The 23,983-nt window shown below is 48.4% G+C and overlaps 1 pseudogene; it reads left to right on the forward strand.

Moving 5' to 3' along the window:
* LOC119333206 overlaps positions 1-23,983 on the forward strand; it is a 35,169-nt pseudogene that overhangs the window by 622 nt on the left and 10,564 nt on the right.

A 23,983-nucleotide genomic window follows, 5' to 3' on the forward strand; every position in this document is an offset into this window, starting at 1 on the left:
ATTCCCTATCGTTCCAATCTCAATCTCTAGTCTCACTTGTAGTAGATTCAGTTCATTGGTTACACTGTCAGATACTCAGATCGATTGATTGTTTTTTCTTCAGAATAGTTTGGTTGATTACAGCATTACTAGTTCTGCAGTATCACAGGATTTTAACCATTGATTATGTCCAAGATAATCAGTTGTTGTAGTTCGCCCCTTAATGTACTTGTTATTTGTTTCCTAGTTCAGCCGCAGTGTATCGATCAAGTGGTGCTGCAATTTAGTATTTGCTAATAATTTGTTACTTTTGCCGTGCAGATTTCTGCTTTCCTAGCCGGATTGTTCCATTCAGGTTTAATCAGGAGAGTGTTGGTTGTCGTTCCAAAGACACTTGTGACTCATTGGATCAAAGAACTTACACTTGTTGGCCTCAAAAGCAAGATCAGCGAGTAGGATATATGCACCACCTACCTATTCACAACATATCATCTTTTGATTTCTTAGAGTTGATACAGGTCAGGACTTACGACTGCTGCCAACAGATTGATTGATTCTTTTTTTTTTCATCTGTTTACAGCTACTCTGGTCCCAACGCAAATGTTCGCAACTCTGAGCTCCAACACGCATTCAAGGTTCTTTAAATTCCTTAGATATAATGAATGTTAATCTTCCGCTGATCATTTATATCCTGCCATTCTGTTAAATTTGACTAAACATATATAGTTTCAGTTAAAAGAATGCACATACCCAGAATGTTTTTCTAAGATATTTTTATGAATTTCCTCTGCTGTTTATCCTCTTCTACAGGAGGGCGGTGTAGTACTGACAACATATGACATCGTCCGAATAAATTACAAGCGGATAAGGGGTGACTTCTACCATGAAGCGGATGATGATGATGAGAGAAACCTATGGGACTATGTTGTTCTTGATGAGGCACAACAAATCAAAAACCCTATGACAGAAAGATTGAAAAGTATATGTAAAATACTGACTGTCCACCGGATTGCCATAAGTGGCACACCCATACAAAATAACTTGAAGGTACTACCTGAAAAGCACCTACAGTCCTCTAATTTAATACCACTATATGATCAATATGCCCCCATTGCGATATTGTTATACCAATGCAAGTAATCAAACATGTGTATTCTCACAGGAATTGTGGGCCCTTTTCTATTTCTGTTGCCGGAAGTCCTGGGTGATAGGGATGAGTAATTCACTTACTCTATTGCTTTCCTGCATTAACAATGTTCCTTTATTTATTTTTCATAGTCTAACGCTATTAATTTATCTAAATTATGCATGGCAGGTTTAGAGAAAGGTATGAAAATGCTATCAATCGAGGAAATGAAAAGGATGCCACCAATCGAGAGAAGCACATTGCCTTTTTTCGGTATTTGTGTCTAAGAGATAGATGATGCACAAGCGTTGTCACAAAAATGCAATGTTCAACATTATTGTACAATCTCATGGTGCTTGATATATTCCAACATGTGCACTTTCCATTCTTTAAAACGACATTACTTTTTGTTATTACCATTTTATTCACAAATGTTGTTTATCCTTCTGAATTACTACTCGAAGTCGGTTATACTAAACAAGTCATAATATGTGTTGTCCTGTTTGGTACTTCACATAAATTAAGAGAACGGATAAAGCCCTATTTTTTGCGTCGTATGAAAGGTGAAGTGTCCCTTGATATTGGCTCGAAAAATGGGAAAACACTTGGTAAGAAGAATGAGCTAATTATCTGGCTGAAATTAACAGATCGCCAGGTACAAAATTTGTATCATTGATGCAAAAACAGGTTGAGCGATTTAGTGCATATGACAATGGTAGGACTAGGGTTCCTACCAGGCCTCCGGCGCAGATTGTATGGGCAAGGAGGAGGGGAACGAGGGCTGGAGCGGGCGCGCCGGCGGACAGGCGCCGTCGCGGCTAGGGATAGAGGCGGCGGCGGCTAGGGTTCCGGCTCCTCAGGGAGCCGGGCAACAGAAGATTATAATATCTTTATTGCTTGATCTCAACCGTGTCTTACAACTAGTATTTATAACTTTAGCCTAAGATAACTTGCCTAAGATAACTTGTGGGCCAAGCCCCTAATACTAATGCCCGGTGGGCCTCTTCCTAATATAGACCAAGCCGGTCATAACATCTTTCCCCGCCTGCGCAAACAGCTCGTCCTCGAGCTGAAAGTCTGGATAGTGTTGGCGAAAATCCTCACGCTGCTCCCAAGTAGCCTCCTCCTCCGGAAAGCCCGCCCACTGAACGAGGACGAACCAGACACCACGACGGAGCTGTGCCTGCAACACCTTGGCCGGCTCTGGAAGAATGCGAGCATCGGCGGTTGGCGGAAGCGCCGGAGGAGCCGCCGGTGGCTCGCCACGAAAAGGCTTGAGCAGCCCCACACGAAAGACGTCGTGGATGCGAGCGTGGGCTGGAAGCTGATGACGATAGGCCACCTTCCCAATGCGCTCCAAGATAGGGAAGGGCCCGGCGTAGCGAGGCCCGAGCTTGCGCTTGGCGCGAGGGTCAAGCGACTGCGTAGAGCGGTGGAGAAGACGCAGCCACACCCAATCACCCACCGCGAACTCCGCCTCGTGGTGATGATCGTCGTAGTAATGCTTGGCCAGCTGCTGGGACTGAAGGAGATGCTGACGGACCTCAGCAAGCATCTCGTCGCGGGTGCGGATAAGGTCACCCGCAACCGCTGTCCGAGCCGTCTTCGGGTCCACCGGTAGTATAGGCGGGGGTGGTCGACCATAGACCACCTCAAACGGCGTAGCGCGCAGGGCGGAGTGATAGGAGGTGTTGTAGCAGTACTCCGCCCAAGAGAGCCAGTCCACCCAAGCGCGAGGTTGATCACCTGTCACACAACACAAATACATGGCAATGACCTTGTTAACCACCTCGGACTGACCGTCTGTCTGAGGATGGAATGCCGTACTCAGGCGGAGCTGGACACCCGCCATCCTGAAGAGGTCGCGCCAGACATGGCCCGTGAACACTGGGTCCCGATCACTGACGATCGAAGCAGGGAACCCGTGTAGACGAACAATGCCGTCGAAGAAGGCCCGGGCCACGGACGCCGCCGTGTACGGATGGCCGAGCGCGATGAAGTGGGCGTACTTGGAGAAGCAGTCGACCACCGTGAGGATGACCGACTTGCCGCCCACCTTGGGGAGGCCCTCGATGAATTCCATGGAGATATCCGCCCAGACCTGAGACGGCACCTCCAAGGGCTGAAGTAACCCAGCCGACCGCGGGGTCTCCGTCTTGTTGCGCTGGCATGTCTGACAAGATCGAACCCAGTCGCGGACCAGGGCGCGATCGCCAGGGATGTAGAAGTCGGCGCGAAGACGATGGAGGGTTTTCTGCACACCCTCATGACCTGCCGAGTGGGCGAGCTGTAACACCTGGTGACGGAGATCATCATGCGCCGGAACAAAGATCCGACGCCCATGGAGAAGCAGTCCGTCAGAGAAGCGCCATGGCTCCTCCAGGTCGACGGCCGTGAGCTGCTGCCGAAGAAGGACGACGTCGTCGGCCATCGCAGTTGCGCGGCGGATGTCGGCGAAGAGACCGAACGTCAGCCCGGAGCGGATGCACAGGACCGTCCCGGTGGACTCGTCGACGGAGGCGATGTCGGAGTCGCGACGGGTCAGCGCATCGACCATGGTGTTAAGGCGGACCGGCCGATACTCGACGGAGAAGTCGAAGCCGAAGAGCTTGCCGATCCACTGGTGTTGTTGCACGGTCGACAGCCGTTGGTCCAGCAAGAACTTCAGGCTGTAGTGGTCCGTGCGAATGTGGAAGGACCGTCCCCACAAGTATGGCCGCCAATGACGAACGGCCTGCACAAGGCCAATGAGCTCCCGCTCGTATGCCGCCAGCTTGAGATGGCGAGGAGCGAAAGGCCGGCTGAAGAAGGCGAGGGGTCCATCGCCCTGATGAAGCACGGCGCCGAAACCAGCGCCTGAGGCGTCACAGTCCACCACGGACGGGCGGTCGAAGTCGGGCATCTAGAGGACGGGGCCCGTCGTGAGGGCCCCCTTGAGGGCCTCGAATGCCGCCGTCGCCTCGTCGTCCCAAGTGAAAGCGTCGCGGTGAAGCAACCGCGTGAGGGGCGCCGCGATGAGCCCGAACTCCCGGATAAATTTCCGGTAGTAGCCGACGAGGCCGAGGAACCCGCGGACAGCCCGCGGAGAGCGAGGTGTCGGCCATGCGGAGACGGCCGCCACCTTGTCGGCGTCCATAGCCACCCCGTCGGCAGAGATGACATGGCCGAGGTAGGCGACGGTAGGTGTCCCAAACGAGAACTTCGAGCGCTTAAGGTGGAGGTGGTGCGCTCGAAGCTCGTTGTCGACGATGGCGACATGCTGAAGGTGCTCAGCCCAGGTGGCGCTGTAGATAAGAATGCCATCAAAGAAAACAAGCACAAACCGCCGTAAGTAGGGCCGGAGGACGTCGTTCATCAGGGCCTGGAAAGTCGCTGGGGCGTTGGCGAGGCCGAAGGGCATCACCAAGAACTCGAAGTGGCCATGGTGGTGTTGGGGAACGTAGCAGAAATTCAAAATTTTCTATGCATCACCAAGATCAACCTATGGAGTAATCTAGCAACGAGGGGAAGGAGAGTGCATCTACATACCCTTGTAGATCGCTAAGCGGAAGCGTTCAAGTGAACGGGGTTGATGGAGTCGTACTCGCCGTGATCCAAATCACCGATGATCCTAGTGCCGAACGGACGGCACCTCCGCGTTCAACACACGTACAGCCCGGTGACGTCTCCTACGCCTTGATCCACTAAGGGGAGAAGGAGAGGTTGGGGAAGACTCCATCCAGCAGCAGCACGACGACATGGTGGTGAAGGAGGAGCGTGGCAATCCTGCAGGGCTTCGCCAAGCACCGCGGGAGAAGAGGAGGACTTGGGATAGGGGAGGGCTGCGCCAAGACTTGGGTGCAGCTGCCCTCCCACCCCCACATATATATAGGGGCAAGGGAGAGGGGGGCGGCCCCCCTCAGATCCAATCTGAGGAGGGGGCGGCGGCCAAGGGGGGTTGCCTTGCCCCCCAAGGCAAGGGGGGCGCCCCCCCTTTAGGGTTCCCCCAAACCCTAGGCGCATGGGCCCTAGGGGGGGGGGAGGCGCCCAGCCCACTAAGGGGCTAGTCCCTCTCCACATACATCCCATAGGGCCCTCCGGGGCAGGTGGACCCTCCCGGTGGACCCCCGGAACCCCTCCGGTGGTCCCGGTACAATACCGTAACCCCCGAATTATTTCGGTGACCGTATGATGACTTCCCATATATAAATCTTTACCTCCAAACCATTCCGGAACTCCTCGTGACGTCCGGGATCTCATCCAGGACACCGAACAACATTCGGTAACCACGTACATCTATTCCCTATAACCCTAGCGTCATCGAACCTTAAGTGTGTAGACCCTACGGGTTCGGGAGTCATGCAGACATGGCCGAGACAACTCTCCGGTTAATAACCAACAGCGGGATCTCGATACCCATGTTGGCTCCCACATGCTCCACGATGATCTCATCAGATGAACCATGATGTCAAGGACTTAATCAATCCCGTATATAATTCCCTTTGTCTAGCGGTACGATACTTGCCCGAGATTCGATCGTCGGTATCCCGATACCTTGTTCAATCTCATTACCGGCAAGTCTCTTTACTTGTTCCGTAACACATCATCCCGTGATCAACTCCTTGGTCACATTGTGCACATTATGATGATGTCCTACCGAGTGGGCCCAGAGATACCTCTCCGTTTACACGGAGTGGCAAATCCCAGTCTTGATTCGTGCCAACCCAACAGACACTTTCGGAGATACCTGTAGTGTACCTTTATAGCCACCCAGTTACGTTGTGACGTTTGGCACACCCAAAGCACTCCTACGGTATCCGGGAGTTGCACAATCTCATGGTCTATGGAAATGATACTTGACATTAGAAAAGCTTTAGCATATGAACTACACGATCTTTGTGCTAGGCTTAGGATTGGGTCTTGTCCATCACATCATTCTCCTAATGATGTGATCCCGCTATCAACGACATCCAATGTCCATGGTCAGGAAACCGTAACCATCTATTGATCAACGAGCTAGTCAACTAGAGGCTTACTAGGGACATGTTGTTGTCTATGTATCCACACATGTATCTGAGTTTCCTATCAATACAATTATAGCATGGATAATAAACGATTATCATGAACAAGGAAATATAATAATAACCAATTTATTATTGCCTCTAGGGCATATTTCCAACAGTCTCCCACTTGCAGTAGAGTCAATAATCTAGTTCACATCGCCATGTGATTAACACTCACAGGTCACATCGCCATGTGACCAACATCCAAGAGTCTACTAGACTCAATGATCTAGTTCACATCACTATGTGATAAACACTCAAAGAGTTCTGGGTTTGATCATGTTATGCTTGTGAGAGAGGTTGTAGTCAATGGGTCTTGCCATATTCAGATCCCTATGTATTTCGCAAAACTTTATATCGTAGATGATGCTACCACGTTCCACTTGGAGCTATTCCAAATTATTGCTTCGTTATACATATCCGGTATCTCTACTCAGAGCTATCCGGATAGGTGTTAAGCTTGCATCGACGTAACTCTTTACGTCGAACTCTTTATCACCTCCATAACTGAGAAACATTTCCTTATTCCTCTAAGGATAATTTTGACCACTATCTGGTGATCTACTCCTAGATCACCTTTGTACCCTCTTGCCAGACATGTGGCAAGGCACACATCAGGTGCGGTACTTCAGCATGGCATACCGTATAGAGCCTATGACAAAAGCATAGGGGACGACCTTCGTCCTTTCTCTTTCTTCTGCCATGGTCAAGCTTTGAGTCTTACTCAACTTCACACCTTACAACTCAGGTAAGAACCCCTTCTTTGACTGATCTATTTTGAACTCCTTCAAAAACATGTCAAGGTGTGCGTTCTTTGAAAGTACCATCAGGCATCTTGATCTATCTCTATAGATCTTGATGCCCAATATGTAAGCAGCTTTATCCAGGTCTTCCTTTGAAAAACACTCTTCAAACAACCGTTTATGCTTTCCAATAAATTCTACATTATTTCGGATCAACAATATGTCATCCACATATACTTATCAGAAATGTTGTAGTGCTCCCACTCACTTTCTTGTAAATACAAGTTTCTAGCAAACATTGTATAAACCTAAAAGCTTTGATCACTCCATCAAAACATATATTCCGATTCCGAGATGCTCGCTCTAGTTCATAGAAGGATTGCTGGAGCCAGCATACCTTTTAGCATCCTTAGGATTGACAAAACCTTTTATCGTATCACATACAATTTTTCTTACGAAAACTGGTAAGAAAACTTGTTTTGACATCCATCTGTAAGATTTCATAATCGAAAAATACAGCTAATGCTAACATGATTCCGACGGACTTAAGCATCGCTACGGGTGAGAAATTCTCATCGTAGTCAACTCCTTGAACTTGTGGAAAGTTTCTTTCCCACAAGTCAAGCTTCATAGACGGTAACATTACCGCCCACATCCGTCTTCTTCTTAAAGATCCATTTATCTCAATGGCTTGACGATCAACGGGCAAGTCCACCAAAGTCCATACATGGATCCTATCTCGGATTTCATGGCTTCTAACCATTTGTCGGAATACAGGCCCACCATCGCTTCTCCATAGCTCGTAGGTTCATTGTTGTCTAACAACATGATATCTAAGATAGGATTACCGTACCACTCAGGAGTAGTACATATCCTTGTCGACCTACGAGGTTTGATAGCAACTTGATCCGAAGCTTCATGATCACTATCATTAACTTCCTATTCAACAGACATAGTTGCAACAGAAACATCTTTCTGTGTTGCATTACTCTCTGGTTGAAATAAAGGTTCGACAACCTCATTAAGTTCTATCTTCCTCCCACTCAATTCTTTCGAGAGAAACTCCTTCTCGAGAAAGGACCCGTTCTTAGCGACAAACAATTTGCCCTCGGATCTGAGATAGAAGGTGTACCCTACTGTCACCTTTGGGTATCCTATGAAGATGTGTTTGTCCGCTTTGGGTTCGAGCTTCTCCGGCTGAAGCCTTAAGCATCATAGCCCCAAACATTAAGAAACGACAACTTTGGTTTCTTGCCAAACCAATGTTCATACGACGCTGTCTCAACGGACTTAGATGGTGTCCTATCTAAAGTGAATGCAGTTGTCTCTAACACATAACCTCAAAATGAAAACGGTAGATTGGTAAGAGACATCATAGATCGCACCATATCTCATAGGGTTCGATTACGACGTCCGGACACACCATTGTCTTGTGGTGTGCCAGGTGGCTTCAATTGTGAAACAATTCCACAATGTCTTAAGTGATTGCCAAACTCATAACTCAGAAAATCCCCTTTTGATCAGATCGCAGGAACATGATCTTTTTGTTATGATGATTCTTAACTTCACTCTGAAATCGCTTGAACTTTTCAAACGTTTCAGACTTGTGCTTCATTAAGTAAATATACCTATATCTACTCAAATCGTCAGTGAAGATGAGAAAATAGCGATATCCACCGCACGCTTCAATTCTCATTGGATCACACGCATCAGCATGTATGATTTCCAACAAGTCACTTGCCCGTTTCATTGTAACTGAAAACGGGGTCTTAGTCATCCTGCCCATGAGGCATGGCTCGCATGTGTCAAGCGATTCAAAATCAAGTGACTCCAAACATCCATCGACATGGAGTTTCTTCATGCATCTTACGCCAATATGACCTAAGCGGCAGTGCCACGAGAAAGTGGTACTATCATTATTAACTCTACATCTTTTGGCGTGAACATGTGTATTACCACGACCGAGATTCAATGAACCATTCACATAGGGTGCATGACCATGAAAGGTATCATTCATGTAAACAGAATAACCATTATTCTCTAACTTAAATGAATGACCGTATTGCAATGAACATGATCTAATCATATTCATGCTCAACGTAGACACCTGATAACATTTATCTAGGTTCAATACTAATCCCGAAGGCAGATGGAGCGTGCAATGGTGATCTCATCAACTTTGGAAACACTTCCAACACACATCGTCACCTCGCCCTTAGCCAGTCTCCGTTTAGTCCGTAGCTTTTGCTTCAAGTCACCAGTAATAGCAACTGAACCGGTATACAATACCCAGGTGCTACTAGGAGTACTAGTGAGGTACACATTAATAACAAGTATATACTTTGTTGAAGTTGCCAGCCTTCTTATCTACCATACATTTAGGGTAATTCCGCTAGTGACCGTCCCCTTTACAATAGAAGCACTTAGTCTCGGGTTTGGGTTCAACCTTGGGTTCCTTTACTGGAGCGGCAACTGGTTTGCCATCCATGAAGTTTCCCTTCTAGCCCTTGCCCTTCTTGTAACCAGTGGTCTTGTTAAACCATCAACACTTGATGCTCCTGCTTGATTTCTACCTTTTGCGGTCTTAAGCACCGCGAACAGCTCCGGGATCAATTCCATCCCTTGCATGTCATAGTTCATCACGAAGATCTAGTAGCTTAGTGATAGTGTCTAGAGAACTCTATCAATCACCATCTTATCTGGAAGTTTAACTCCCACTTGATTTAAGTGATTGTAGCACCCAGATATTCTGAGCACATGCTCACTAGCTGAGCTATTCTCCTCCATCTTGTTGGCAAAAGAACTTGTTGTTGGAAATATGCCCTAGAGGCAATAATAAATTGATTATTATTATATTTCCTTGTTCATGATAATCGTTTATTATCCATGCTAGAATTGTATTGATAGGAAACTCAGATACATGTGTGGATACATAGACAACACCATGTCCCTAGTAAGCCTCTAGTTGACTAGCTCGTTAATCAATAGATGGTTACGGTTTCCTGACCATGGACATTGGATGTCGTTGATAACGGGATCACATCATTAGGAGAATGATGTGATGGACAAGACCCAATCCTAAGCCTAGCACAAGATCATGTAGTTCGTATGCTAAAGCTTTTCTAATGTCAAGTATCATTTCCTTAGACCATGAGATTGTGCAACTCCCGGATACCGTAGGAGTGCTTTGGGTGTGCCAAACGTCACAACGTAACTGGGTGGCTATAAAGGTACACTACGGGTATCTCTGAAAGTGTCTGTTGGGTTGGCACGAATCGAGATTGGGATTTTGTCACTCCGTGTAAACGGAGAGGTATCTCTAGGCCCACTCGGTAGGACATAATCATAATGTGCACAATGTGACCAAGGGGTTGATCACGGGATGATGTGTTACGGAACGAGTAAAGAGACTTGCCGGTAACGAGATTGAACAAGGTATCGGTATACCGACGATCGAATCTCGGGCAAGTACCATACCGCTAGACAAAGGGAATTGTATACGGGATTGATTGAGTCCTTGACATCGTGGTTCATCTGATGAGATCATCGTGGAACATGTGGGAGCCAACATGGGTATCCAGATCCCGCTGTTGGTTATTGACCGGAGAACATCTCGGTCATGACTACATGTCTCCCGAACCCGTAGGGTCTACACACTTAAGGTTCGATGACGCTAGGGTTATAAAGGAAGTTTGTATGTGGTTACCGAATGTTGTTCGGAGTCCCGGATGAGATCCCGGACGTCACGAGGAGTTCCGGAATGGTCCGGAGGTAAAGATTTATATATAGGAAGTCCTGTTTCGGCCATCGGGACAAGTTTCGGGGTCATCGGTATTGTACCGGGACCACCGGAAGGGTCCCGGGGGCCCACAGGGTGGGGCCACCTGCCCCGGGGGGCCACATGGGCTGTAGGGGGTGTGCCTTGGCCTACATGGGCCAAGGGCACCAGCCCCTAGAGGCCCATGCGCCAAGATATAGGAAAAAGGGGAGAGTCCTAAAAGGGGAAGGCACCTCCGAGGTGCCTTGGGGAGGATGGACTCCTCCCCCCCTCTTAGCCGCACCCCTTCCTTGGAGGAAGGGGCAAGGCTGCGCCTCCCCCCTCTCCCCTGCCCCTATATATAGTGGAGGGGAGGGAGGGCATCCATACCTGAGCCCTTGGCGCCTCCCTCCCTCCCGTGACACCTCCTCCTCCCCCGTAGGTGCTTGGCGAAGCCCTGCAGGATTGCCACGCTCCTCCATCACCACCACGCCGTTGTGCTGCTGCTGGATGGAGTCTTCCTCAACCTCTCCCTCTCTCCTTGCTGGATCAAGGCGTGGGAGACATCGTCGAGCTGTACGTGTGTTGAACGCGGAGGTGCTGTCCGTTCGGCACTAGATCATCGGTGATTTGAATCACGGCGAGTACGACTCCATCAACCCCGTTCACTTGAACGCTTCCGCTTAGCGATCTACAAGGGTATGTAGATGCACTCTCCTTCCCCTCGTTGCTAGTCTCTCCATAGATAGATCTTGGTGACACGTAGGAAAATTTTGAATTTCTGCTACGTTCCCCAACAGTGGCATCATGAGCTAGGTCTATTGCGTAGATTCTTTGCACGAGTAGAACACAAAGTAGTTGTGGGCGTCGATATTGTTCAATATGCTTGCCGTTACTAGTCTTATCTTGATTCGGCGGCATCGTGGGATGAAGCGTCCCGGACCAACCTTACACGTACGCTTACGTGAGACCGGTTCCACCGACAAACATGCACTAGTTGCATAAGGTAGCTGGCGGGTGTCTGTCTCTCCCACTTTAGTCGGATCGGATTCGATGAAAAGGGTCCTTATGAAGGGTAAATAGCAATTGGCATATCACGTTGTGGTTCATGCGTAGGTAAGAAACGTTCTTGCTAGAAACCCATAGCAGCCACGTAAAACATGCAAACAACAATTAGAGGACGTCTAACTTGTTTTTGCAGGGTATGCTATGTGATGTGATATGGCCAAAAAGGATGTGATGAATGATATATGTGATGTATGAGATTGATCATGTTCTTGTAATAGGAATCACGACTTGCATGTCGATGAGTATGACAACCGGCAGGAGCCATAGGAGTTGTCTTTATTTATTTGTGACCCGCGTGTCAACTTAAACGTCATGTAATTACTTTACTTTATTGCTAACCGTTAGCCATAGTAGTAGAAGTAATAGTTGGCGAGGCAACTTCATGAAGACACGATGATGGAGATCATGATGATGGAGATCATGGTGTCATGCCGGTGACGATGATGATCATGGAGCCCCGAAAGTAGAAATCAAAAGGAGCAAAGTGATGATGGCCATATCATGTCACTATTTGATTGCATGTGATGTTTATCATGTTTATACATCTTATTTGCTTAGAACGACGGTAGTAAATAAGATGATCCCTTACAACAATTTCAAGAAGTGTTCTCCCCTAACTGTGCACCGTTGCGACAGTTCGCTGTTTCAAAACATCACGTGATGATCGGGCGTTTTATTCAGACGTTCAAATACAACGGGTGTTGACGAGCCTAGCATGTACAGACATGGCCTCGGAACACATGCAAAACACTTAGGGTTAACTTGACGAGCCTAGCATGTACAGACATGGCCTCGGAACACGGAGACCGAAAGGTCGAACATGAGTCGTATAGAAGATACGATCAACATGAAGATGTTCACCGATGATGACTAGTCCGTCTCACGTGATGATCGGACACGGCCTAGTTTGACTCGGATCATGTAATCACTTAGATGACTAGAGGGATGTCTATCTGAGTGGGAGTTCATAAGATGAACTTAATTATCCTGAACATAGTCAAAAGGTTTTTGCAAATTATGTCGTAGCTCACGCTATAGTTCTACTGTTTAGATATGTTCCTAGAGAAAATTTAGTTGAAAGTTGATAGTAGCAATTATGCGGACTAGGTCCATAAACTGAGGATTGTCCTCATTGCTTCATAGAAAGCTTATGTCCTTAATGCACCGCTCAGTGTGCTGAACCCCAAACGTCGTTTGTACACGTTTTGATAACTACGTGATAGTTCAGTGAAACGGTTTAGAGTTGAGGCACCAAAGACGTTTTTCGAAATGTCGCGGAACATACGAGATGTTTCGAGGGCTGAAATTGGGATTTCAGGCTCGTGCCCACGTCAAGAGGTATGATACCTCCGACGATTTTCTTAGCCTGCAAACTAAGGGAGAAAAGCTCAATCGTTGAGCTTGTGCTCAGATTGTCTGAGTGCAACAATCACTTGATAGTGATGTTTCTCCAAAGTCATTGCCACCAAGCTGCTAGAGCTTCGTGATGAACTATAACATATCAGGGATAGATATGATGATCCTTGAGGTATTCGCGATGTTTGACACCGCGAAAGTAGAAATCAAGAAGGAGCATCAATCGTTGATGGTCAGTGAGACCACTAGTTTCAAGAAGGGCAAGGGAAAGAAGGGATACTTCATGAAACGGAAAATCAGCTGCTGTACCAATGAAGAAACCCGAGGTTGAACCCAAACCCGAGACTAAGTGCTTCTGTAATAAGGGGAACAACCACTGGAGCAGGATTACCCTAGATACTTGGTAGATGAGAAGGCTGGCAAGGTCGATAGAAGTATATTGGATATACATTGTGTTAATGTGTACTTTGCTAGTACTCCTAGTAGCACCAGGGTATTAGATACCGGTTCGGTTGCTAAGTGTTAGTAACTCGAAACAAAAGGCTACGGAATAAACGGAGACTAGCTAAAGGTGAGCTGACGATATGTGTTGGAAGTTTTTCCAAGCTTGATATGATCAAGCATCGCACGCTCCCTCTACCAAAGAGATTGGTGTTAAACCTAAATAATTGTTATTTGGTGTTTGCGTTGAGCATAGACATGATTGGATTACGTCTATCGCAATATGGTTATTCATCTAAGGAGAATAATGGTTACTCTGTTTATTTGAATAATACCTTCAATGGTCTTACACCTAAAATGAATGGTTTATTAAATCTCGATCGTAGTGATACACATGTTCATGCCAAAAGATAGTAATGATAGTACCACCTACTTGTGGCACTGCCACGTAAGTCATATCGGTATAAAACGCATGAAGAAGCTCCATATTGATGGATCTTTGGGCTCACTCGTTTTTGAAAAGTTTGAGACATGCGAACCATGTCTATTGGTGTATATGCATGAAGAAACTCCATGCAAAATGGACCGTTTTGACTCACTTGATTTTGAATCACTTGGGACATGCAAATCATACCACATGGGCAAGATGACTGAAAAGCCTCGTTTTCAGTAAGATGGAACAAGATAGCAACTTGTTGGAAGCAACACATTTTGATGTGTGTAGTCCAATGAGTGCTGAGGCATGCAGTGAATATCGTTATGTTCTTACTTCACAGATGATTCGAGTAGATGTTGAGAATATTTACTTGATGAAACACAAGTCTGAATTATTGAATGGTTCAAGTAATTTCAGAGTGAAGTAGAAGATCATTGTGACAAGAGGATAAAATGTCTATGATATGATCATAGAGATGAGTATCTGAGTTACGAGTTTTGGCACACAATTAAGACATTGTGGAAATTGTTTCACAATTAATACCGCCTGGAACACCATAGTGTGATGGTGTGTCCGAACATCATAGTTGCACCCTATTGGATATGATGCATACCATGATGTCTCTTATCGAACTGCCACGATAGTTTATGGGTTAGGCATTAAAGACAATCACATTCACTTTAAATAGGGCACCACGTAATTCCGATGAGATGACACCGTATGAATTATGGTTTAGAGAAACCTAAGTTGTCGTTTCTTAAAGGTTTGGGGCTGCGACGCTTATGTGAAAAAGTTTCAGGATTAAGCTCGAACCCAAAGCGGATAAAATGCATCTTCATAGGACACCCAAAACAGTTGGGTATACCTCCTAATTCAGATCCGAAAGCAATAGGGATTGTTTATTGAATCGGGTCCTTTTTCGAGGAAAGGTTTCTCTTGAAAGAATTGAGTGGGAGGATGGTGGAGACTTGATGAGGTTATTGAACCATCACTTCAACCAGTGTGTAGCAGGGCACAGGAAGTTGTTCCTGTGGCACCTACACCGATTGAAGTAGAAGCTTATGATAGTGATCATGAAACTTCAGATCAAGTCACTCCCAAACCTCGTAGGGTGACAAGGATACGTACTACTTCAGAATGGTACAGTAATCCTGTCTTGGAAGTCATGTTGCTAGACAACAATGAACCTACGAGCTATGGAGAAGCGATGGTGGGCCCGGATTCCGATAAATGGCTCGAGGCCATGTAATCCGAGAGAGGATCCATATATGAAAACAAAGTGTAGACTTTGGAAGAGCTACTTGATGGTCGTAAGGCTGTTAGGTACATATGGATTTTGAAAGGAAGACAGACAATGATGGTAAGTGTCACCATTGAGAAAGCTCGACTTGTCATTAAGATGTTTTTCGACAAGTTCAAGGAGTTGACTACGATGAGACTTTCTCACTCGTAGCGATGCTAAGAGTCTGTTGGAATTATATTAGCAATTACTGCATTATTTATGAAATCTTGCAGATAGGATGTCAAAACATTGTTTCCTCGACGATTCTTGAGGAAAGGTTGTATGTGATACAACTGGAAGGTTTTGTCTATCCTGAAATATGCTAATACGTATGCAAAGCTCCAGCAATCCTTCTGAGGACTGGAGTGAGCATCTCGGAGTTGCAATGTATGCTTTGATGATGATCAAAGATTTTGGGTGTATACAAAGTTTATGAGAAACTTGTATTTCCAAAGAAGTGAGTGGGAGCACTATAGAATTTCTGATGAGTATATGTTGTTGACATATTAATGATCAGAAATGACGTAGAATTTCTGGAAAGCATATAGGGTTATTTGGAAAGTGTTTTCAATGGAAAACCTGGATTAAGCTACTTGAACATTGAGCATCAAGATCTATAAGGATAGATCAAAACGCTTAATAGTACTTTCAAATGAGCACATGCCTTGACGTGATCTTGAAGGTGTTCAAGATGGATCAGTCAAAGAAGGAGTTCTTGCCTGAGTTGTAAGGTATGAAGTTAAGACTTAAAGCTCGACCATGGCAGAATAGAGAGAAAGGACTAAGGTCGTCCCCTATGCATAAGATGTAGGCTCTACAGTATGCTATGCTGTGTACCGCACCTGAAGTGTGCTTTACCATGAGTCAGTCAAGGGGTACAAGAGTGATCCAAGAATGGATCACAGGACAGCGGTCAAAGTTATCCTTAGTAACTAGTGGACTAAGGAATTTTCTCAATTATGGAGGTGGTAAAGGGGTTCGTCGTAAAGGGTTACGTCGATGCAAGCTTAACACCTATCCGGATAGCTCTGAGTAGAGATACCGGATACGTATAATGGAGCAACAATTTAGAATAGCTCCAAGTAGAACAGTTATTTGGAATAGCTCCAAATAGAACGTGGTAGCTGCATCTAGGAGATGACATAGAGATTTGTAAAGCACACACGGATCTGAAAGGTTCAGACCCATTGACTATAACCTCTCTCACAAGCATAACATGATCAAACCCAGAACTCATCGAGTGTTAATCACATGGTAAATGTGAACTAGATTATTGACTCTAGTAAACTCTTTGGGTGTTAGTCACATGGGGATGTGACCTTGAGTGTTAATCACATATCGATGTGAACTAGATTATTGACTCTAGTGCAAGTGGGAGACTGTTGGAAATATGCCCTAGAGGCAATAATAAATTGATTATTATTATATTTCCTTGTTCATGATAATCGTTTATTATCCATGCTAGAATTGTATTGATAGGAAACTCAGATACATGTGTGGATACATAGACAACACCATGTCCCTAGTGAGCCTCTAGTTGACTAGCTCGTTAATCAATAGATGGTTACGGTTTCCTGACCATGGACATTGGATGTCGTTGATAACGGGATCACATCATTAGGAGAATGATGTGATGGACAAGACCCAATCCTAAGCCTAGCACAAGATCATGTAGTTCGTATGCTAAAGCTTTTCTAATGTCAAGTATCATTTCCTTAGACCATGAGATTGTGCAACTCCCGGATACCGTAGGAGTGCTTTGGGTGTGCCAAACGTCACAACGTAACTGGGTGGCTATAAAGGTACACTACGGGTATCTCTGAAAGTGTCTGTTGGGTTGGCACGAATCGAGATTGGGATTTTGTCACTCCTGTAAACGGAGAGGTATCTCTGGGCCCACTCGGTAGGACATCATCATAATGTGCACAATGTGACCAAGGGGTTGATCACGGGATGATGTGTTACGGAACGAGTAAAGAGACTTGCCGGTAACGAGATTGAACATGGTATCGGTATACCGACGATCGAATCTCGGGCAAGTACCATACCGCTAGAGAAAGGGAATTGTATACGGGATTGATTGAGTCCTTGACATCGTGGTTCATCCGATGAGATCATCGTGGAACATGTGGGAGCCAACATGGGTATCCAGATCCCGCTGTTGGTTATTGACCGGAGAACATCTCGGTCATGACTACATGTCTCCCGAACCCGTAGGGTCTACACACTTAAGGTTCGATGACGCTAGGGTTATAAAGGAAGTTTGTATGTGGTTACCGAATGTTGTTCGGAGTCCCGGATGAGATCCCGGACGTCACGAGGAGTTCCGGAATGGTCCGGAGGTAAAGATTTATATATAGGAAGTCCTGTTTCGGCCATCGGGACAAGTTTCGGGGTCATCGGTATTGTACCGGGACCACCGGAAGGGTCCCGGGGGCCCACAGGGTGGGGCCACCTGCCCCGGGGGGCCATATGGGCTGTAGGGGGTGCGCCTTGGCCTACATGGGCCAAGGGCACCAGCCCCTAGAGGCCCATGCGCCAAGATATAGGAAAAAGGGGAGAGTCCTAAAAGGGGAAGGCACCTCCGAGGTGCCTTGGGGAGGATGGACTCCTCCCCCCCTCTTAGCCGCACCCCTTCCTTGGAGGAAGGGGCAAGGCTGCGCCTCCCCCCTCTCCCCTGCCCCTATATATAGTGGAGGGGAGGGAGGGCATCCATACCTGAGCCCTTGGCGCCTCCCTCCCTCCCGTGACACCTCCTCCTCCCCCGTAGGTGCTTGGCGAAGCCCTGCAGGATTGCCACGCTCCTCCATCACCACCACGCCGTTGTGCTGCTGCTGGATGGAGTCTTCCTCAACCTCTCCCTCTCTCCTTGCTGGATCAAGGCGTGGGAGACATCGTCGAGCTGTACGTGTGTTGAACGCGGAGGTGCTGTCCGTTCGGCACTAGATCATCGGTGATTTGAATCACGGCGAGTACGACTCCATCAACCCTGTTCACTTGAACGCTTCCGCTTAGCGATCTACAAGGGTATGTAGATGCACTCTCCTTCCCCTCGTTGCTGGTCTCTCCATAGATAGATCTTGGTGACACGTAGGAAATTTTTTGAATTTCTGCTACGTTCCCCAACACTTGTCAGAGGTCTCACACCTCTCAACACGGGCATGAGCCTGAAATCCCAATTTCAGCTCTTGGAACATCTCATATGTCTTATGGTGTTCAAAACGTCATTGGAATCCTGATTCTAAGCCGTAAAGTATGGTGCACTAAACTATCAAGTAGTCATCAGGATGTGTCTGTCAGGTGTTCACAACATCCATAGACGACGTTGTAGGGGTTTGCACATCGAGCGGTGCATCAAAGACATAAGCCTTCTGTGTAGTAGTGAGGACACTCCTCGGACTACGGACCTAGTCCGCATCATTGCTTACAATATCTTTCAACTTAATCTTTCTCTAGGAATGTATTGAAACAGGGAGCTACAACGTGAGCTATTTATCTACAACATATTTGCAAAGACAATTTAGACTATGTTCATGATAATTAAGTTCATCTTATGAACTCCCACTCAGATAGACATCCCTCTAGTCATCTAAGTGATTACATGATCCCAGTCAACTAGGCCGTGTCCGATCATCACGTGAGACGGACTAGTCATCATCGGTGAACATCTTCATGTTGATCGTATCTACCATACGACTCATGCTCGACCTTTCGGTCTCTTGTGTTCCGAGGCCATGTCTGTACATGCTAGGCTCGTCAAGTCAACCTAAGTGTTTCGCGTGTGTAAATCTGTCTTACACCCGTTGTATGTGAACGTTAGAATCTATCACACCCGATCATCACGTGGTGCTTCGAAATGACGAACTTTCGCAATGGTGCACAGTTAGGGGGAACACTTTCTTGAAATTTTAATGAGGGATCATCTTATTTACTACCGTCGTTCTAAGCAAATAAGATGCAAAAACATGATAAACATCACATGCAATCAAATAGTGACATGATATGGCCAATATCATTTTGCTCCTTTTGATCTCCATCTTCGGGGCTCCATGATCATCGTTGTCACCGGCATGACACCATGATCTCCATCATCGTGTCTTCTTGAAGTTGTCTCATCATCTATTACTTCTACTACTATGGCTAACGCTTTAGCAATAAAGTAAAGTAATTACATGACGTTTATGTTGACACGTAGGTCATAAATAAATAAAGACAACTCCTATGGCTCCTGCCGGTTGTCATACTCATCGACATGCAAGTCGTGATTCCTATTACAAGAACATGATCAATCTCATACATCACATATATCATTCATCACATCCTTTTGGCCATATCACATCACACGGCACATGCTGCAAAAACAAGTTAGATGTCCTCTAATTGTTGTTGCAAGTTTTTACGTGGCTGCTATAGGTTTCTTGCAAGAACGTTTCTTACCTACGCCAAAACCACAACGTGATATGCCAATTTCTATTTACCCTTCATAAGGACCCTTTTCATCGAATCCGATCCGACTAAAGTGGGAGAGATAGACACCCGCAAGCCACCTTATGCAACTAGTGCATGTCAGTCGGTGGAACCAGTCTCACGTAAGAGTCCGTGTAAGGTCGGCCCGGGCCGCTTCATCCCATGATGCCGCCGAATCAAGATAAGACTAGTAACGGCAAGTAAATTGAAAAAATCGACACCCACAACAACTTGTGTTCTACTCGTGCATAGAAACTACGCATAGACCTAGCTCATGATGCCACTGTTGGGGAACGTAGCAGAAATTCAAAATTTTCTACGCATCACCAAGATCAATCTACGGAGTAATCTAGCAATGAGGGGAAGGAGAGTGCATCTACATACCCTTGTAGATCGCTAAGCGGAAGCGTTCAAGTGAACGGGGTTGATGGAGTCGTACTCGTCGTGATCCAAATCACCGATGATCCTAGTGCCGAACGGACGGCACCTCCGCGTTCAACACACGTACAGCCCGATGACGTCTCCTACGCCTTGATCCAGCAAGGGGAGAAGGAGAGGTTGGGGAAGACTCCATCCAGCAGCAGCATGACGGCATGGTGGTGAAGGAGGAGCGTGGCAATCCTGCAGGGCTTTGCCAAGCACCGTGGGAGAAGAGGAGGACTTGGGATAGGGGAGGGCTGCGCCAAGACTTGGGTGCAGCCGCCCTCCCACCCCCACATATATATAGGGTCAAGGGAGAGGGGGGCCAGCCCCCTCAGATCCAATCTGAGGAGGGGGCGGCGGCCAAGGGGGGTTGCCTTGCCGCCCAAGGCAAGGGGCGCGCCCCCCCCTTTAGGGTTCCCCCAAACCCTAGGCGCATGGGCCCTAGGGGGGAGGCGCCCAGCCCTCTAAGGGGCTAGTCCCTCTCCACATACAGCCCATAGGGCCCTCCAGGGCAGGTGGACCCTCCCGATGGACCCCCGGAACCCCTCCGGTGGTCCCGGTACAATACCGGTAACCCCCGAATTATTCCGGTGACCGTATGATGACTTCCCATATATAAATCTTTACCTCCGGACCATTCTGGAACTCCTCGTGACGTCCGGAATCTCATCCAGGACTCCGAACAACATTCGGTAACCACGTACATCTATTCCCTATAACCCTAGCGTCATTGAACCTTAAGTGTGTAGACCCTACGGGTTCGGGAGTCATGCAGACATGGCCGAGACAACTCTCCGGTCAATAACCAACAGTGGGATCTTGATACCCATGTTGGCTCCCACATGCTCCATGATGATCTCATCGGATGAACCACGATGTCAAGGACTTAATCAATCCCGTATAGAATTCCCTTTGTCTAGCGGTATGATACTTGCCCGAGATTCGATCGTCGGTATCCCGATACCTTGTTCAATCTCATTACCGGCAAGTCTCTTTACTTGCTCCGTAACACATCATCCCGTGATCAACTCCTTGGTCACATTGTGCACATTATGATGATGTCCTACCGAGTGGGCCCAGAGATACCTCTCCGTTTACACGGAGTGACAAATCCCAGTCTCGATTCGTGCCAACCCAACAGACACTTTCGGAGATACCTGTAGTGTACCTTTATAGCCACCCAGTTACGTTGTGACGTTTGGCACACCCAAAGCACTCCTACGGTATCCGGGAGTTGCACAATCTCATGGTCTAAGGAAATGATACTTGACATTAGAAAAGCTTTAGCATATGAACTACACGATCTTTGTGCTAGGCTTAGGATTGGGTCTTGTCCATCACATCATTCTCCTAATGATGTGATCCCGTTATCAACGACATCCAATGTCCATGGTCAGGAAACCGTAACCATCTATTGATCAACGAGCTAGTCAACTAGAGGCTTACTAGGGACATGTTGTTGTCTATGTATCCACACATGTATCTGAGGTTCCTATCAATACAATTATAGCATGGATAATAAACGATTATCATGAACAAGGAGATATAATAATAACCAATTTATTATTGCCTCTAGGGCATATTTCCAACAGGTGGGTGCGAAATGCCGTCTTGGCGATGTCGTCTGGATGCATACGCACCTGATGATAGCCTGACCGGAGATCGAGCTTGGTGAAGAAGCGCGCCCCATGGAGCTCATCCAAGAGCTCGTCGACCACCCGTATAGGGAACTTGTCCTTGAGCGTGAGCGCGTTCATGGCACGGTAGTCGATGCAGAAACGCCAAGTACCATCCGACTTGCGGACGAGCAGCACCGGGGCGGTGAAGGGTGACGTGGAGATCCGGATGATGCCCGCGGCGAGCATTAGGGCACACTGGCACTCCAACTCATCCTTCTGCAGCTGAGGGTAGCGGTAGGGCCGAACCTCCACAGGAGGGGTACCCGACATGAGGTGGATATGATGGTCGTACACCCGGGCGGGCGGAAGACCCCGTGGCTCGTCGAAGAGGTCGCTGTGCTGCTGCAGAAGGGAATCCAGCAGGGGTTGGTCGGCCTCCGAGGAGGCGGCGACCAGCTGGAGATGGGGCACGGCCGGCGCAGCGCCCCCAAGGCCGTCCCACCGGACGCGTCGGCCCAGCCACCAGAACGTCATCGTGAGCGCGTCGAAGTCCCATAGGATGGGACCGAGGGTCCGTAGAAAGTCCACCCCGAGGATGAAGTCGAAGCAGCCGAGGTCGATCCCTACACATGTAATGGAGAAGTGTTCGCCACCAATGGAGATGGGAACGTCACGGGCGAGCCCATGACACCGGAGGCGATCGCCGTTCGCCACGGTGATCCGCAGGCGCTCCCCGCCCGTCGTCGGAAGGGCTAGCCGACGCATGGTCGCCTCGGGCAAGAAGTTATGGGTGGAGCCAGTATCTAGCAGGGCCACCAGCCGCTCGCCATGGATCGTCACCGGCAGCAGCATGGTCTGCTCGCCACGGATGCCAGCGAGGGCGTGGAGGGAGACGACGCATGCCGTCGCCGAGGGATCCGCGCGTCCGCGGCCGCCTCGGGTGGTGGTGTCACGTCGGTCGAGTCGTCCGCCTCGGTGTAGTCGACCGTCTCCAAGTAAAAGAGGCGGGGGCAGACATGGGTTGGCGTGTAGGGCTCATCGTAGTTGAAGCAGAGTCCCTGACGGCGACGCTCCTGCTGCTCAGCAGGTGACAACCGGTGAAAAGTCCGTGTGGTGGCCGGGGGCGTGGTCGTCGCGGCTGGAGGAGGCCGGCCCGGTGCTGGAGGAGTCGGCACTGGTCGGCTGGGCTGGCGGCCGCCTCGTCCGAGCTGTTGCTGCAGTGCCTGGGCCCGCTGCTCGAAAGCTCGGGTGTAGTACGTGGCTGTCTGGAGGTCGGGGGATCCCGGAGCTCGGCGTCCACGCGAATATGGTCCAGCAGACCGCCCACAAATAACTCGGCGCGTGGCACGCCAGGGCCTGGAAGCGGTCGGCGTAGTCCTGAACAGTGGAGGTGAACTGTAAACGGCCGAGGGCCGCCAGGCGGCTCCCGTGGATAAGAGGCCCGAACCGGAGAAGACAGAGCTCCCAGAAGCGCTCCCATGGTTGCATGCCGCCCTCGTCCTGCTCGAGGGCATAGTACCAGGTCTGCGCCACGCCGCGGAGATGATAGGATGCGAGCCAGGTACGATCCGAAGCGAGCGTCCGCTGCCCGCGAAAGAATTGCTCGCACTGGTTGAGCCAGTTGAGAGGGTCCTCCGTGCCCTCGTAGGTGGCAAAGTCCAGTTTGGCGAAGCGAGGGGGTGTCGGACCGCCATGCCCGGGGATGGCTGCAGTCGGTGGCAGCGAGTGTGCCGGGTCGGGGATCTCCGGGGCGTAGGTCGCCGAGCCGGAGGGACGGTCAAACCGGAGGGAGGGCGTCGGGTGCTCCGGCGCCGTGGTATACACTGTTGGGGAACGTAGCAATAATTCAAAATTTTCCTACATGTCACCAAGATCAATCTATGGAGTCATCTAGCAACGAGGGGAGAGTGGATCTACATACCCTTGTAGATCGCGCGCGGAAGCGTTCAAGAGAACGGGGTTGATGGAGTCATACTCGTCGTGATCCAAATCACCGATGATCCTAGCGCCGAACGGACGGCACCTCCGCGTTCAACACACGTACGGAGAGGCAACGTCTCCTCCTTCTTGATCCAGCAAGGGGGGAGGAGAGGTTGATGGAGATCCAGCAGCACGACGGCGTGGTGGTGGAAGTAGCGGGATTCCAACAGGGCTTCGCCAAGCGCTACGGGAGGAGGGAGATGTGTCATGGGAGGGAGAGGGAGGCGCCAGGGCTTAGGTATGGTTGCCCTCCCTTCCCCCCAC

Source organism: Triticum dicoccoides, chromosome 7A (genome assembly GCF_002162155.2).
Source record: "Triticum dicoccoides isolate Atlit2015 ecotype Zavitan chromosome 7A, WEW_v2.0, whole genome shotgun sequence".
Taxonomy (NCBI): Eukaryota; Viridiplantae; Streptophyta; class Magnoliopsida; order Poales; family Poaceae; genus Triticum; species Triticum dicoccoides.